The 16,958-nt window shown below is 43.3% G+C and overlaps 1 protein-coding gene across 5 annotated transcripts in view; it reads left to right on the top strand.

Moving 5' to 3' along the window:
• Positions 1-4,305: 4,305 nt before the first annotated feature.
• The window catches only part of LOC143983627 (retinol dehydrogenase 16-like), a 31,659-nt gene continuing 19,006 nt past the window's right edge, over positions 4,306-16,958 (top strand). The window contains exons 1-3 of one of the 5 annotated variants that reach the window (XM_077483548.1): positions 4,317-4,443; positions 9,207-9,419; positions 15,680-15,803. The gene's annotated coding sequence lies outside the window, so the exon portion shown is untranslated. Of the gene's footprint in view, positions 4,444-8,951; positions 9,420-15,679; positions 15,804-16,958 lie in introns of those variants that run through there. The other 4 variants (XM_077483551.1, XM_077483547.1, XM_077483552.1 and 1 more) reach the window with 4 other exon arrangements.

The following is a 16,958-nucleotide window of genomic DNA, read 5'->3' as shown; positions in this document are numbered from 1 at the left end:
AAGGCTAATATGCAAGTTATTGTCATAAAAAGTGTTTGGGGACCTGGGTCCTGCCCCAGGGGACATGTATCAAAAAAAGTTTTAAAAAGGGCGATTTTTTCGTTAGCAGTGATTTTAATAATGCTTAAAGTGAAACAATAAAAGTGGAATATTACTTTAAATTTCATACCTGTGGGGTGTCTATAGTATGCCTGTAAAAGGGTGCATGTTTCCCATGTTTAGAACTGTCTGACAGCAAAATTACATTTATAAAGGAAAAGACAAAATGTAAAAAAAAATCCCCCTCAAAATCCATACCAGACCCTTATCCGAGCATGCAACCTGGCAGGCCGCAGGAAAAGAGGGGGGGGGACGAGAGAACCCCCCTGAACCATACCAGGCCACATGCCCTCAACATTGGGAGGGTGCTTCGGGGTAGCCCCCCAAAGCACCTTGTCCCCATGTTGATGGGGACAAGGGCCTCATCCCCACAACCGTTGCCCGGTGGTTGTGGGGGTCTACAGGCAGGGGGCTTATTGGAATCTGGAAGCCCCCTTTAACAAGGGGATCCTCGGATCCTGCCCCCCCCCGTGTGAAATGGTAATAGGGTACAAAAGTACCCCTACCATTTCACAAAAAAAGTGTAAAAAATGACAAGAGACAGTTTTTGACAATTCCTTTATTTAAAGTCTTCTTCTTTCCATCTTCTTCGGGTATTCTTCAGGTCTTCTTCCTTCCTTCTTGCTTTGGTTTTTTCCTCCATCTTCTTCTTCCTTTGCTTCTTCCTCCGATCTTCTGCTTCTTGCTCCGGTGTTCTCGTCCGGCGACCCCGCCCCTCTCTAACGCATGGGGACTTGACGGGGACTTCCCTATGGCTTTCCCTGTGACGTCAGAGAGGGGCGGGGTCACCCATTGTGTCCACGTTCCTAAACTACAACAAAAAACACTACAACCCCTAGATTGATCCTTGGAGTAATGAGCAGACGTTGTGCACCTGGCTGTTAGAAATACTGTGTGCCTGGCTGTGGGACTGAAACAATGGAAGACCTAGGAAAATACCAGAGGCTCCAGGGGGGTAGCACTACATTAGTAGGAGGCATGGTAAGTTTTTTGGAAAATTAAGAACTTTTTTTATATACTGCCACCAGTGCAGTGCAGTCTCATCATATAACTGGTGACAGTATGTTAAAAAAAAAAATACTTCTTTATTTTTTTACAAAATGTTTTTTACTGCAACTTATTTTTTTTTTTTTTTTTTTTTTTACATACTGTGACCAGAGCAATACATTGTTACAATAGTTGCACTGTATTACTCTGATTATGATTTTTTTTAACACAACATGATTACTTATAACAGTAAGTTTATTTATTTTTTAATGGAATGCATTCATTCAGTGTTTACTGTTGTGATTAGCTGTGATTGACCACAGCTAATCACATGGTGAAGATGGGCTGTTATTGGCCCTATATGTACCATGTGAATAATATGACCAGTCACAGTGAGCAATACAAATGTACACAATGAATGACAAGAATGAAGGGCATCAATTGTGTACAATTGTCATGTGAACTGCTGTGACTGGTCACAGGGATCACATGATACCGGCAGCAGGCCAGTACACTGATCTGTCAGCGGCTGTGTACAGTGGATACAGCGGGTGACAGATCGTGTTGCAGCGCAGCCTGGGGTGGACATATGACAGCTACCCAGAACAAGGTAGAACATTTGTCTATAGCCTGGACAAGAAGCAGTTAAATAAACTATGGAAACACCCTTTTGATTTGTTTGTTTATGGACCCTGCAAAACATGTGCTCTTTCTTATCTATCATTGATGAGAGCAATTAGGAATTACTGATGTTATGTATGTGCAGAGGCCTGTATGTAATGTATGCAACCTTTGAGATGTGGAGATCTACCTGGACAACATGGCAGAGATCATAGATCACCAGGGTAAGCCATTTTTTTGTAAGGAAACTAACAGCAAGCACAAATAAAAAGTATGGATGAACACGAAGAAGGAAAAAAAATACAAATGACAGTAAAAATATTAACTTAGCCCACCTTAAAAGCTGACTTTGGTGAGAAATTTGGTGTTCACTTTCAGTCACAATTTTTACCAAGTCCGGAAAGTGATCGGTCGCCCCCTCAAAGGGTCTCAGTGTGGGGCAGAAATCAGTAGCAGTAGGACAGTGTACATAGGTCACTAGTAGGTAGGGCAGTGTACATAGGATAGTAATAGGTAGGGCAGCGTACAGAGGTCAATAATAGGTAGGGCAGTGTACAGAGGTCAGTAGGATGCAGAGCATCGTATAGAGGTCCATAGTAGGTAGGGTAGTGTAGGTCAGTAGTAGGTAGGGCAGCATACAGAGGTCAGTAGGATGTAGAACAGTGTACGGAATTCAGTAGTAGGTAGGGCAGTGTACAGAAGTCAGTAGTAGGTAGGGCAGTGTACACAGGTCAGTAGTAGGCAGAGCAGTGTACAGAAATCAGTAGTCAGTAGGGCAGTGTACAGAGGTCTGTAGTAGGTAGAGCAGTGTACAGAGGTCAGTAGTTGGTAGGACAGTATACAGAGGTCAGTAGTAGTGCAGCGTACAGAGGTCAGTAGTAGGTAAGGCAGTGTACATAGGTCACCAGTAGGTAAGGCAGTGTACATAGATCAGTAGTAGGTAGGGCAACGTACAGAGGTCAGTAGGATGTAGAGCAGTGTACAGAGGTCAGTAGTCGGTAGGGCAGTGTACAGAGGTCTGTAGTAGGTAGAGCAGTGTACATAGGTCAGTAGTTGGTAGGACAGTATACAGAGGTCAGTAGTAGGTAGGTCAGCATACAGAGGTCAGTAGTAGGTAAGGAAGAGTACATAGGTCAGTAGTAGGTAGGGCAGCGCACAGAGGTCAGTAGTAGGTAAGGCAGTGTACATAGGTCAGTAGTAGGTAGAGCAGTGTACAGAGGTCAGTAGGATGTAGAGCATCGTACAGAGGTCAGTAGTTGGTAGGGCAGTGTACATAGGTCAGTAGTAGGTAGAGCAGTGTACAGAGATCAGTAATTGGTAGGGCAGTGTACAGAGGTCCATAGTAGGTAGGGTAGTGTACATAGGTCAGTAGTGGGTAGGGCAGCATACAGAGGTCAGTAGGATGTAGAACAGTGTACGGAAGTCAGTAGTAGGTAGGGCGGTGTACAGAAGTCAGTAGTAGGTAGGGCAGTGTACACAGGTCATTAGTAGGTAGAGCAGTGTACAGAGGTCAGTAGTCGGTAGGGCAGTGTACAGAGGTCTGTAGTAGATAGAGCAGTGTACAGAGGTCAGTAGTTGGTAGGACAGTATACAGAGGTCAGTAGTAGGTAGGGCAGCATACAGAGGTCAGTAGTAGGTAAGGAAGAGTACATAGGTCAGTAGTAGGTAGGGCAGCGCACAGAGGTCAGTAGTAGGTAAGGCAGTGTACATAGGTCAGTAGTAGGTAGAGCAGTGTACAGAGGTCAGTAGGATGTAGAGCAGTGCACAGAAGTCAGTAGTAGGCAAAGCAGAGTACAGAGATCAGTAGTTGGTAGCGTAGTGTACAGAGGTCAGTAGGATGTTTTGCAGTGTGCAGGGGTCAATAGTTTAAAGGTAGTGTGCAGAGATCAGGGGTATGTAGGGCAGTGAACAAGGGGCATTAGCATATAGGGCCGAGGACAGGGGGTCAGAAAGGACTGGATCTGAGGACCAGTCACAACATTACCCTGGTCTTCATAGTATGAACCCCTCTCACTTAGCCAAGGGCTTCTCATTTTCTAAGACATTGTGGTTTCCCTGGTGGTCTGCTGCTACCTCTCCTCATAAATGCCAATGATTTAGCATTTGCATTTTACTGAATCTGATGATGTTTTATATTATTTTGTAACCCCTCATAAATGGTCTCTATAAAACCTTTCTAGAAAAAAAATAAATTTCCATACTTCTAGTTTATTATTGATTTGGTAATGGTGCTCCATCAACCATAAAGGCCAGAAATTAGTCAATAAAATTGATCTGATTGGCTTCCAGAAATGACTTGTTAAATTCAAAAGCATAGAGGCTTGCCATTCATAAGCACAATAAACCATTATGTCTTTATGTTCATTTTGCCATTGTTTCTACTATAGTAAGAACTTTTGAACTCCCTCAGAACCCCCATTTTACCACCAATATTACTATGGTATTCCGTGAATACAACACCCTTTCCGCGAAGAAATACTTCCTTGTATTTCCCTGGAGCTATATTCCCAAACAGTTTCAAAGCAATGACCTCTTGTTTTAGCACTTCCCGTTGAAAGCATGTTTCCTTCCATTGCCTCAGTCATCGACCTAAGCAATTTTCATCACTTCACATACAAATCTATAGAGAAACGTGCTACACGTCAGGTCAACATGCTGAAAAAAGTAAAATATTCAGGAGTACAGTAAGTGATGTATTCAAGACAGAAGACGGGAAGAGTTCTGTTGGTATTTAAGGTGTGTACTCAATTTTATCATATGACACTGTATTTTTACAGGCCTGCTTAATAAGGCTGTATACAGACATACCTCACTTTTAAGGACACAATGGGGTTTATTTACTAAAGCTGAAAAGTGCAAAATCAGGCTCCCTTCTGCATAGAAACCAATGAGCTTCCAGGTTTTATTACCAAAGCTTAATTGAACAAGCTGGGGATAGAAGCTCATTGGTTTCTATGCAGAAGGGAGCCTGATTTTGCACTTTTCAGCTTTAGTAAATAAACCCCATTGTGTACTTAAAAGTGGGGTATGCCTGTAATGTGCAGTAAGCCATAGAATCCAACCAGAATTCATGTTTCACTGATTACAGTGAATTATAATCTGATTGGTTTTATTGCTCTTATTAAGCAGTCCAGATTATGTTTGCAGTTTCAGTTCAAAGCATGATTTGTTTATAGCACTGTTTATATAAAAAAGGCACCGCACAATTATATTTATAATTTATAGCACTGTTTATATAAAAAAAAAAGGCACTGCACAATTACTTTTTTTTATTTTTTTACTTAACATTCTAGGATGCTTTTCTGTAATACAGCAAAGTTGTTCAGATAATTTTAAGACTTCAGTCTTTAACCATTTATTGAAATCTGCATGATACAATTGTAGTTGGTATAAACACATATCGGGATATACAGCACATGTAAATTGGTGAATGTGACACTCACACAAAACATTCACTGCCTGGTGCTTGCGTTTTAAATTAATGCGATTGTTTCACCTGCAGGGAATGTTTGATGAATGTCATATTGACTGTTTGACTGTTTTATAAATATGTGCTATGTCCTGAAAGAAAAGGTGAAACGATAGCATTGTCACTTAAAAAATAACCCACGGGCTGTTACAAGTGTATATATAAAAATACTGCTGAACAGAAATGTGGGTGAAACAAAGAACTATTAAACTAATGTAGCACTAACCTCCGAAGGAGCTGTTGGTTATTTTTGGGCTTACCGTTTACCTTTTGTTCTCCTTGTGACACGTCTAGGGGATGTCCCGTGATAGATGGCCCAGTAACTTGAGACTGACAATAGATCCAGTTGAATGGATTTTATTTGCAAACTTCAACCATTGAACAGTCTTTAACTTGGGATCAGAGGGTTGGAAAAGAAAGTTCAGGCACTCTCAATGTCAAAGTCTATAAACGTTAAGGAACTTGCTTACTTTGACTGCATCCAGAACATAGCCATTCGCAGCTGGATGAACACTCAGGTTGGACAATCCCTCTCTCACAAGGCCTAGCAGCCAACAAGGTGTTTACTCAGGAACAAAGTCTTTATCACTGACGTTGTTGCAGAACACGTAGAGAAACTAAGCGGTAGAACACTTGTAGGATACCTGGCAGCCCACTTGGCAATATCCTCAAGACCGGATTCTCTCGGTTACTTCAGCCCTTCCCTGGAGTGCTCGAACTACACTGGGTCTCTCCTGGACCAGAGACAGCACCCATCCACCTTGGAATCCTTCCTTAGTTCCCTTGCCTTGGGCTAGCCAGCCCCAAGGCGTCAAAGTCGGGTAGAACCGCACCCCAGGCCATAGCCTTCTCGGGGGCTGGTCAGGAGGACCCGAGAGCGAATAATTCAAGCGCCTAACCAGAATATAGTTCCCCGCCTGCCACCAGAGACAGTGCCCCCTGTGGCCAGGCTGAACATCTCACAGTCCAGTCAGACTGACACAGAAGCCAAATTTAGTCAAATAGGCCCAAACCAAACTGTTGTTTGGGTAAACTTTGACTTTGAAAAACATAGCGTGTGCCCTTCAGGAGCCCGCCGCTACACTAAAATGTCTGCTTTTGTAAATGCACTTGGGATAGAAAAAAAGTTGTCCTAGTCTATTGACAAGTATGTAAGTACACTCAGCATGCATAAGTACATGGAAGGTCATATCATGGCTACAGTATGCAGTATAGCATCTTTATGCTATCATATGTAGTTCCTTAATGGTGCCTTATATCTAAACTTGAAGCCCACTGACTGGTGCTTTACCATCACTTTTGTGCTCTAGTGTCCCCAGAATTCTCCACAATGCTAGATTTTCTGTGGTATGTTGTATCTGAAAACTATACTTGTTGTCGCCTGGCTTCCGTAGTGGAGACAAATACCAAACATTTCATTAATTTGCATAAACCCATGCAGTGCTAAGCTTCATCCCTTCCAGCCTTGATCACCTTTTACCCTGCATCCTTTCCCTGGACCATAATAAGCTCGAGATTTGCTTCCTCTCTCCCCAGTTTATGATCATCTCATCCTCGACCTCCTTTCTCTTCACCCTGGTCCATTACTAGCTTCTGCTTTGCACTGGTTCCCAGTGGAACACAATCAACCACTGCTCTTTTCTCATATCACATAACTCACTAAAACAACATAATCAGGATATATCATACAACTGTACCAACCATATTTGTTTTTAACATTGTTATAAAACCTTTGCTTGCTTACAATAACAAAAAATATCATTTGAAACCAATAAATTACTCAATTGCTTCAAGATGTGTTGGCTTCAATAATAGTACAAAGCAAGAGACCAAAGAATAACAATCAATAATTAGCCACAAAAGCAATGAATAAAGTTCCTTCCTGAGTCTGTAATGAAATATATTCACTGATCAGTCATGGTTCACAACTTGATAGCATTCTATTATTGTCTTCCCACACAAACTGCCATTACTATATTACTAAAAGTGTTAGGACACCTGCCTTTACAACCACACCAACTTTAATGGCATCCCAGTCTTATGCCCCATACACACGATCGGACTTTCCACCAACAAAACCATGAATTTTTGTTCGAAGGTTGTTGGCTCAAACTTGTCTTGTATACACACGGTCATACAAATGTTGGTCAACAATTATGAACTTGGGAATGTGGCGACATACAAGACATACGACGAGCTGAGAAAAGGAAGTTTACTAGCCAGTGCAGCTCCTTCTGCTTGATTCTGAGCATGCGTGAACTTTTGTGTGTCGGACTTGTGTACACATGATCAGAAATTCTGACAACAAAGTTTTGTTGGCGGAAAGTCCGACAACAAATGTTTGATGGAGCATACACACGATCGGACTTTCAGACAACAAGCTTATATCCAACATTTATTGTCGGACATCCGACCGTGAGTATGGGGCATAAGTGTGTAGGGTTCATTATTTAGTTGGTCCACCCTTTGCCGCTATAACAGCTTCAACTCTTCTGGGAAGGCCGTCCACAAGGTTTAGGAGTATGTCTATAGGAATATTTGACCATTCTTCCAGAAGCGCATTAGTGAGGTCAGGCACTGATGTGAGCGATCCCCATGACTAAGCGCTGAGTGGCGGAGGGAAGCACATTGGGGGTGTGGCCTGGGAGCCCAGGCTGAGATTGTCTCTCTCCTGCCACCGCAGGACTCCGTGGATGTGTGACACCAGGGATCTTTCCTCTCTTCCTTCCACTGATGTGGACGAGAAGGCCTGGCTTGCGGTCTCTTCTCTAATTCCTCCCAAAGATGTTCTATCGGGTTGAGGTTAGGACTCTGTGCAGGCCAGTCATCCATGGAGTCCTCTGGTGGTAAGAAAGAGACAACCTCAGCCAGGCCACGTTTACAATGCGTTTCACTCCGCCTCCCGGAGCTTTGTCATGGGGATTGTTCATATCAGTGCCTGACCTGGAAGAATGATCAAACATTCCCATAGACACACTCCTAAACCTGGTGGACAGCCTTCCCAGAGGAGTTGAAGCTGTTACAGTTGCGAAGGGTGGGCCAACTCAATATTGAACCCTGCAGACTAAGACTGGGATGCCGATAAAGTTCATGTGCATGGAAAGGTAGGCGTAGCCAATACTTTTGGTAATATAGGGGGTTATTTACTAAAGGAAAATTTACTTTGCACTGCAAGTGCACTTGGAATTAAAGTCACTGTAGATTCGAGGAGGACATGCAAGGAAAATAAAAAACATAATTGTATCTTGCACATGATTGGATGATAAAATCAAAGTGGATTTGCCTTTTGTAAACAACCCCCATAGTGTATGTTGCTAGTGAATCCCATGGCAAATCTACGTCTAAAACTAAAAAAAAAAACTTTTTCTGATCAGCTAGTTAGAGTTGGACTTACTGAAGATAAGCAGATGTGCATTGTAGCGTGAATATTTCCCGAATATACAAATATGTGCATATTTCTGTTTTACCACACGTTTTCCATATTATTTTCTTCTTTCATGACAAACCATTATTCACATGCTCCTCGGGAGAGAATTGGATACAGACATCTCCTTTTTTAGTATTCCCAACATGCTTCCAATTTTCCATGGGATAAAATCTCCTTACACCCAATAAAAAAAGAGAACATTAACCACGGCGGCATAGGGAAACAATCAGTGGGAGTTGGTTTATTTTGTTTTTGCTGCAACATAAGGATATCATTTCCTACACACTGATGAACGTAAGGCTCCTTTTTATATGTTCATCCTTTTGTATTCTTTGATTAATGTAAAATAAAATGGTCATTCTGGGTAAAGTGCTCCTTGTTTCCCTTTCTGAGGCATTTCCTGTTAACACAAAAGATCTTTGTCTTCATATAAACAGTTATGCACCTTTGCCAACCAGTCTGTGATCGGCATTACAATTCTATATTCATCCTTGACATCTTAGACACATCTGGAGGCTCCAAGCCCGGGCTGACTCAATAGTAGTTACGGTATATCCTCCTAGAGGAATGGATGATAAGTTTATTCTGACTTTTTCTGCTCAGGCAGATGCCTGGAAATCACAGAACGTCTTACTGCTTACAAGTAAAAAGAACAAGTCAACATCATATTGGCACATGGCTCCTAGATATATACTGCATGACAGGTATTAAGAAAACAAGGACTATGAAAGCATCAGGGTAATCTTTCCTATATAAGTACATTGAATATGTACAGAATTGTGACCTACCACTTATTAAGGGTACACACTTCTGGAGGTAAGAGCTTTATTTTTACATTTATTTTTATTTTTTATGTAAATGTCATGTTTTATGTACTGTTTTTACGTGATTTACTATGTAACTTTGATAATTTTTTGCTTAACAGTGAGCTGCAAAACAGTAACTTCAGTAGTATTTTTTTTTTTTTTGTATGGATTTACTAAAGAAGTATATAATTTTCACTTTTAAAGTGAATTTTAACTTATTTTAGTGAATGAGATGAAAGTAAAAATTCAGTTTGCAAATAATACCCAATTGTGTGCAAGGAAAAAAAAACAGGGTTTTCGCTTTAACGTGATTGGATAATTAAAGTCTGCATACCTCATTAATTTATGAAAAAGGAAAGTTACCATTTCAAAGATTAAAATCACTTAACTTAGTGAATGATGCAAAGTTCTACCTTATTTACAAAGACATGTGAAATTGTATTTTGCAAAGTGAAAATTCAATTTAAAAGAGAATATGCTCTACTCATTTAATAAACTCACCTTGCTGTATCATTGACGTATACAATATAATTCAGCCTATTAAACAATGTAGTAAAAACACAATAACAATACCCACAGTATCAATGTACTGTAGTCAGATGATAAGAAAAATGTTTGATCACTGGCTTCTATGTATTACTGGACTTTATGGTAAAATGTCCGGAATATGATAACAGGATTCTTCCTACAATGCTTTTAATACGACTCCCCTCAAACCCCAACATTTTTTGTGCAGTAATGTATTTGTGTATCTTTTTGTGTATAGTTCATAATAAAATGTGTACCTGAGGGTCATGTTTGTTCATTACATACAGTAGTATATAGTATAGGCTCTGTGTCCTGCTTTGCAGTGCTACGCAAGGGTTACATAGTTGGTAAGCCTGAATAAAGACACCAGTCCATCCAGTTCAACCTGTGTGTGTATCTATGCATTCGCATAGATGCCCATCTAAATTTTTTAGAAATTTTCAACACTCCCTGCTGACACCATTAATTGTGGAAGGGAGTTCCGATTCCTTACCACTTTAATAGTAAAGAACCTCTTAAATAGTTTAACGCCTGCACGCCGATGTAAAACATATATGTAGGCTCACAGAACTTGGTCTTTTTCCGTGGGGCCATATATATGTGTTTCTCCTTTTGTGCTGGGAGCATGCCCCACAGAGCTCTCCCAGCACAGAGACTGGGGTCTCACAAAGAGCCCCAGGCCCCGTAATAAGTCTCCCGATTCTGGGTCACCTGATCTCTGTGGTAGCCTCTGCCTACCACAGTGATCAGTTACTGTGAACCCCACGCCTGTGTTTTTTGTTTCTGTAAATAGAAAGATAGATACATTGTATCTTTGTCTTTCCATGCAAAAAGAAAAAAGTGTTTATACATTTTCTTTTAATTAAATAATAAAATATAAAATAAAGAAAAAATACCTAGATCAAGGTTTGATCTAGGTCATTGCCAGGGTTAGTGTTTGGGTCAAGTAAGGGTCAAAGATCAGGGTCAGTATATTTTCAGCAGGATTTTTTTTTTAATTAGCATCAGTGTCTGTTAGTGTCAGTGTGTTTTAGGTAGGACAAAAAAAGAAAAATGTGCACTAGGCTGTACTACAGTTACAAACAACAAATAACACACATGTGGTATCATTGCAATCGTCAGGAACAGGAGCATTTATTTTGGGTTGTTCTTTGGTGGTAGGTCATGGTAGTAACAAGAAATATACAGCTAAATTTAAAAAATATATATATTTTTTACTATTTTGGGCCAGTTTTCCTTAGATAATATGTGTAGCACCCTATACCATAGGTAGGTGCTAGAGTGAGGATTTTGTAAGGGAAACTGTTAGCGCAGGTAAATTTGGGAAGGCCTATGCTTCAGGCTAGGCCTGCTTGTTTTGAACTGGGGGGCAGGGAGTGGTTAGTGCAGCAGTGGGTGTGACCACCTGTGCTTTAATTCTGAGGTGCCTCCCCTGCTTCCAGGGAGAATGTTCTGGAAAGGGCAGGGCCTAGGACTGGAGTGGCAGGCAGCTCATGTGAGGAGCTCTGACCAATCCCCAGCCGGAATTGGCAGGGGGCAGGCCTCCCATATAAGCTGGGGTAACAGCCCGCTGTGGGAGGAGTTGTCGGCCGGGAGACATGGAGAATGGAGTACTAGGTAGCAGCAGGGGCCCCATCCCCATCTGGTGGGGGGGGGGTACGAGGCCTAGCGGAGGAGCCTGGGAGAGCTGGGAGGGAGCTTCATCTTTACACGGTCATGGATGAAGTGTTCTGGAACAGAGGGGCTGGAGAAGCTTCCAGAATGTTTGTCCAATTAAAGGTCTCCATCATGGACTCGGGGCAGAAGAAGGTCGGTGAGTGAACCACAGTGGAGTTCTGGATGAGGCATGCCAGGGGAGCTAGGTGCGAAACCAGAGGAGAGACTGTGGGGAGAGTGTGAAATTGCTGTGGCCTGTGGGTAACAGCCCACTGGGGGAGGAGTTGTCGGCCAGGAGACATGGAGAATGGAGTACTAGGTAGCAGCAGGGGCCCCATCCCCATCTGGGGGGGGGTACGAGGCCTAGCGGAGGAGCCTGGGAGAGCTGGGAGGGAGCTTCATCTTTACACGGTCATGGATGAAGTGTTCTGGAACAGAGGGGCTGGAGAAGCTTCCAGAATGTTTGTCCAATTACAGGTCTCCATCATGGACTCGGGGCAGAAGAAGGTCGGAGAGTGAACCACAGTGGAGTTCTGGATGAGGCATGCCAGGGGAGCTAGGTGCGAAACCAGAGGAGAGACTGTGGGGAGAGTGTGAAATCGCTGTGGCCTGTGGGTGCAGGATTTGCAGGCCGGACTAGCTGGGAGCAGTAATCCACCAATCAGCATGTTACTAAATGAATAGGCCGCTGGGGAGAGGTACTGCAGACCTCTGACCTAGTAACAGCGCAACCAATTCTAGCCAGCAACTGAGACTGTTCAGAGTGGTCTCTTCTGTCAAAAGAGAATGATGTGACAGGAAGAATAATGATCTACAGCGGAAGTTTGTGCAGGAGGGTGGAAGTCCTGGGAGCAACAGTCTGCAGGAGATACGCAGAGGAGGAGAAATATTCTGCATGGTGTTATGCAGGGGAAGTGCCTGTAGATATTATGTGTACTTCACGGCTCAACCTTTCGTTCTATTTCTTAAATATGATGGCAAAGCAATTGTTCTATGGGCATCCTATATTTCCTTTCCCCCAAGTTAGTTAAGTTTTATCCCCCAGCACTGGATCCTTGGACAGGTAAGTGTTCATTTATTGAAAGTCAGCAGCTATGTGATTTGTAGCTGCTGACTTTTATTTTTTTATTTTTTTCAGACTGAACCTTCTCCTTAAAGCGGGATTCCGCTTTTTTTCTTTTTTTTTCCTACCTGTGTTACAGGTGGGCGACTGCTACCTTCGCTTAGCATCCACGTCCGGCGTTTTTTTGACCCCCGGCGCGACGATTCTTTTTCCTCGGAATGACTTTTAAAAAAGTGCTCTGGCGTTTTCCATTTTAAGTGTGGGCGTCTGAAGCCCACAGGCATTTACTTCCTGTGTATCGATGACGCTCGGCTCCCAGCATGCTCCGCTCCATCTCACACATGCTCAGAGTGCAATAGTGGTAATGGCAGATACAGCTGCCTGCCCACTTTAAAAATGGCAAATTCGGACACGCCCTCGTCACGTGACCGGCGTCCTAACGAAATCTCGCGAGATTTCGCAATTTCATTGTCCCCCCATGGATTCTTGGGAAATAGCTTAGAAATTTCCCAGGGACCATTGCGAGGACGATAACCACGCCTACTCCCACGGGAGGACAACCCGGAAGTCAGCAGAAACATCTGAAATAAAAGGTAAGTAAAGAATATTTTTTTTTTCAGGGTTCATTTAGGTAAGTATTCAATCTGGTGATTTTAATAAGATGAAGTTTCATTTTTAGGTACCAAACCGCTTTAAGAAGACATGTGGCCACTCAATAGGGTTTAACCTTAAACCCTTCACACCTAAGGGTAAAACAAATCTAAAAGCCAAAGCACAAATCTGCAATTTTGACATGTGTTAGTAAAACTGTACATATCATCACAACTACTTTGTGCATCCAGGAGGCTTATACCTTTTACTTTTTAGGACAAATTGGGCCTTCATTTGGTAGTAAATAGTTATGGATATCTCCTGATTTTTCTCTTATGTAGCTCTTGGTTGCTACTAATAACTAACATCCACCATGTCACCCTGCTGCCAGACCTCCATCTATCACTTCTGAGACAATGAACAGTCATTTGCGTTGTATTGTTTTATGAGGCACGTACTGGGGGTGGGCAATTTGTCATGGTAATGGCTGGTGTTAGTGCTTCAATCATCCCGGCACCATGGTTGGTATGGTGTCAGGATGATTGAAACGCATTATTTCTATCATTACATTGTAATATAAAATGAATTAGTTCAACTCCCCATAATGCAGAATCAGTGGGAGCCTTGAGCGTGTCACTTGCCACCATCGCTTGTCAGTTGCCACTATGCCTGCCACCAGATGGGGATGTCCCTTGCCACTATGCCTGCCACCAGATGGGGATGTAACTTGCCACTATGCCTGCTACCAGATAGGGATGTCACTTGCCATGCTAACTGCCACCATATGGAGGTGTCACTTGTCATGCTGCCTGCCACCAGATAGGGATGTCACTTGCCACTATGCCTGCCACCAAATGGGATGTCATTTGCCACTATGCCTGTCACCAGATGGAGATGTCACATGCCATGCTGCCTGCTACCAGATGGGAATGTCACTTGCCCCGCTGCCTTCTACCAGATGGGAATGTCACTTGCCATGCTGCCTGCTACCAGATGGAGATGTCACTGACCCCTATGCCTGCCTCCACATGAGGATGTCACTTGCCACTTTGCCTGCCACCAGATGGGAATGTCACTTGCCACTATGCCTGCCACCAAATGGGGATGTCACTTGCCACGCTGCCTGCTACTAGATGGTGATATCGCTTGCCACGCTGCCTGCTACCAGATGGAAATGTCACTTGCCATGCTGCCTGCTACCAAATGGGAATGTCACTTGCCACGCTGCCCGCTACCACATGGAGATGTCACTTGCCACGCTGCCTGCCACCAGATGGGGATGTCTCGTGTCACTATGCCTGCCACCAGATGGAGATGTCACTTGCCACTATGCCTGCCACTAGATGGAGATGTCACTTGCCACGCTGCCTGCTAGCATCATGGGGATTGTCACAGTTATCTGGCTGCTACCCAAAAAATAGCAGTTTGTCAATAATTAATTTACATGTAAAATCAAGCTCCCTCCCCCCCCCCCCCCCCCCCCCCAGCATTGCAGAGTACTTGCTGCCAGATAAAACACTGTCAGCCTCTCCTCAGTGCCGGTAAACTAGCTGCAGGTGAGACACAGGCACATGCGAGTGAGAGAGTGAGGGCAGGCGGTGAGAGATGTGATGTCATTCTCACTTTCTCACTCTTATTGGTCACGGCTGCACCTCTGTGTAGAGCAGCCTTCGCGGCCCTGTAAGTAAGGGTGGAACAGCCGTGCGGGCAATGAGAGATGATGTCACCTCTCTCCCCCCCGCCGCACTGCTGACATTACTTATCTCCTCCACAGCCCGGCGACAGAGGCGTTGGAGGATGTAGACCTCTGGCCTAGGCGATCCAAATGGAAGTGGGAGTGGGCATCTGTCACAAATTGGTTAGATGTCTTAAAGCATATACATGCTGTATATTGCTATCATATCCCCTCCTAAGTGTGTCTTCTGCAGGGGAAAAAAGGTTTAATGTTTGTAGTTGTTCCTCGTAACTGAAGTCCTCCAGCCTTCTTATTAGCTTCCCCTTCTCTGGACTCTCTCCAGTTCCAGCCCATCTTTACTTAGGACTGGTGAGCAGAACTGGACAGCATACTCAAGCTGTGGCAGAACCAGACTTTTGTAAAGCAGTAGATGTATAGTTTTATCTCCTGAGTAAATACCATTTTAATGCGTGCTAATAGTCCTGGCGTTGTATGCTAAGCCTGCGATCTATTAGGACGCCCAGATCCTTTTCAATCCGTGATTCCCCCAGAGGTTCTTCCCCTAGTGTGTAACTTGGATTCATATTTTTATCCGCCAAATGCATTACTTGACATATAATACTTGGCAATAATAAACCTTATTGGCCACATAGTTGTCCTCCTCTTTAGTTTTTTTAGGTCATCTGCTTAGCTTTGTAACATCAGCAAACACTGAGATTTAACTATTTATTCCAACCTCAATATCATTTATGTACAGGTTAAACAAAATTGGTCCCAGGACAGAGGCCCGGGGCACTCTGCTCACAACTCCAGACTGTTCAGAAGATACGCTATTTATCACCACCCTTTGGATGTGCTTCTGTAACCAGTTTTTAATCCAGGTACATACACTAACGTCAATGCCAACAGACCTCAACTTTAGGGCCCCTTGTACACTGCAGCTGATGAACGGACGTTTAGGAGCAGTTGAGCGTTTTCAGTCATTTATAGGAGTTTAGAGGTACTTGAGTTTACTGCCTTTTTTTTCTAACCCAAGTATGTGCATGTTTTTGTTTATAAGCGTTTTTAAAGAGGAACATGTAAGATATAGGGAAAAACATAATTATCACCACATGCTGTTGCCTACAGGGGGGAGCAGACAGAGAGACAGACAGAGAGAGAGACAGACAAAGACAGAGAGAGACAGACACGGAGAGAGAGAGACTGACAGACAGAGAGAGACAGACACAGACAGAGAGACAGACACAGACAGAGAGAGAGAGACAGACACAGACAGAGAGAGAGACACACAGACAGACAGACAGACAGATGGATGGAGAGACAGACAGAGAGAGAGAGACAGACAGAGAGAGAGACAGACAGAGAGAGAGACAGAGAGAGACAGGGAGAGACATACACAGACTGAGAGAGAGGGAGACAGACAGACAGACAGACAGAGAGAGACAAAGAGAGAGACAGACAGACAGAGAGAGAGAGAGGCAGACACAGAGAGAGACAGACAGACAGATGGAGAGACAGACACAGAGAGAGACAGACAGACAGAGACAGACAGAGAGAGAGAGAGACAGAAACAGACAGACAGAGATTGAGAGAGAGACAGACAGACAGATGGAGAGACAGACAGATGATGGAGAGACAGACAGATGGAGAAACAGATAGATGATGGAGAGACAGAGAAAGACAAAGATAGAGAGAGAGAGAGACACACATACAGAGAGAGACAGACACATACAGAGAGAGTCAGACACATACAGAGAGAGACAGACACATACAGAGAGAGACAGACACATACAGAGAGACAGACAGAGAGAGAGAGAGACAGACAGATGGAGGGACAGACAGATGGAGAGACTGAGAGAGAATCCATAGTTAAAGCACACTGCTCTCTCGTCTCTCACAAAATGGCTGAAATCATTTAATAATACTTGTTTTTCATGCATTGTGGGCATTTGAGAGGGTCTCCTGAGGTTATCTTTAAAAAAACGCTTCTAACCTCAAATGCTCATAACTGCTGCTAAACACGCATAAACTCAGTA

Source organism: Lithobates pipiens, unplaced genomic scaffold (genome assembly GCF_037356315.1).
Source record: "Lithobates pipiens isolate NorthernLeopardFrog02 unplaced genomic scaffold, aLitPip1_a1.2 Scaffold_16, whole genome shotgun sequence".
NCBI classification, from domain to species: domain Eukaryota; kingdom Metazoa; phylum Chordata; class Amphibia; order Anura; family Ranidae; genus Lithobates; species Lithobates pipiens.
The sequence above is the reverse complement of the archived record's forward strand: the minus strand, read 5'-3'. Positions and strand labels throughout refer to the sequence as shown.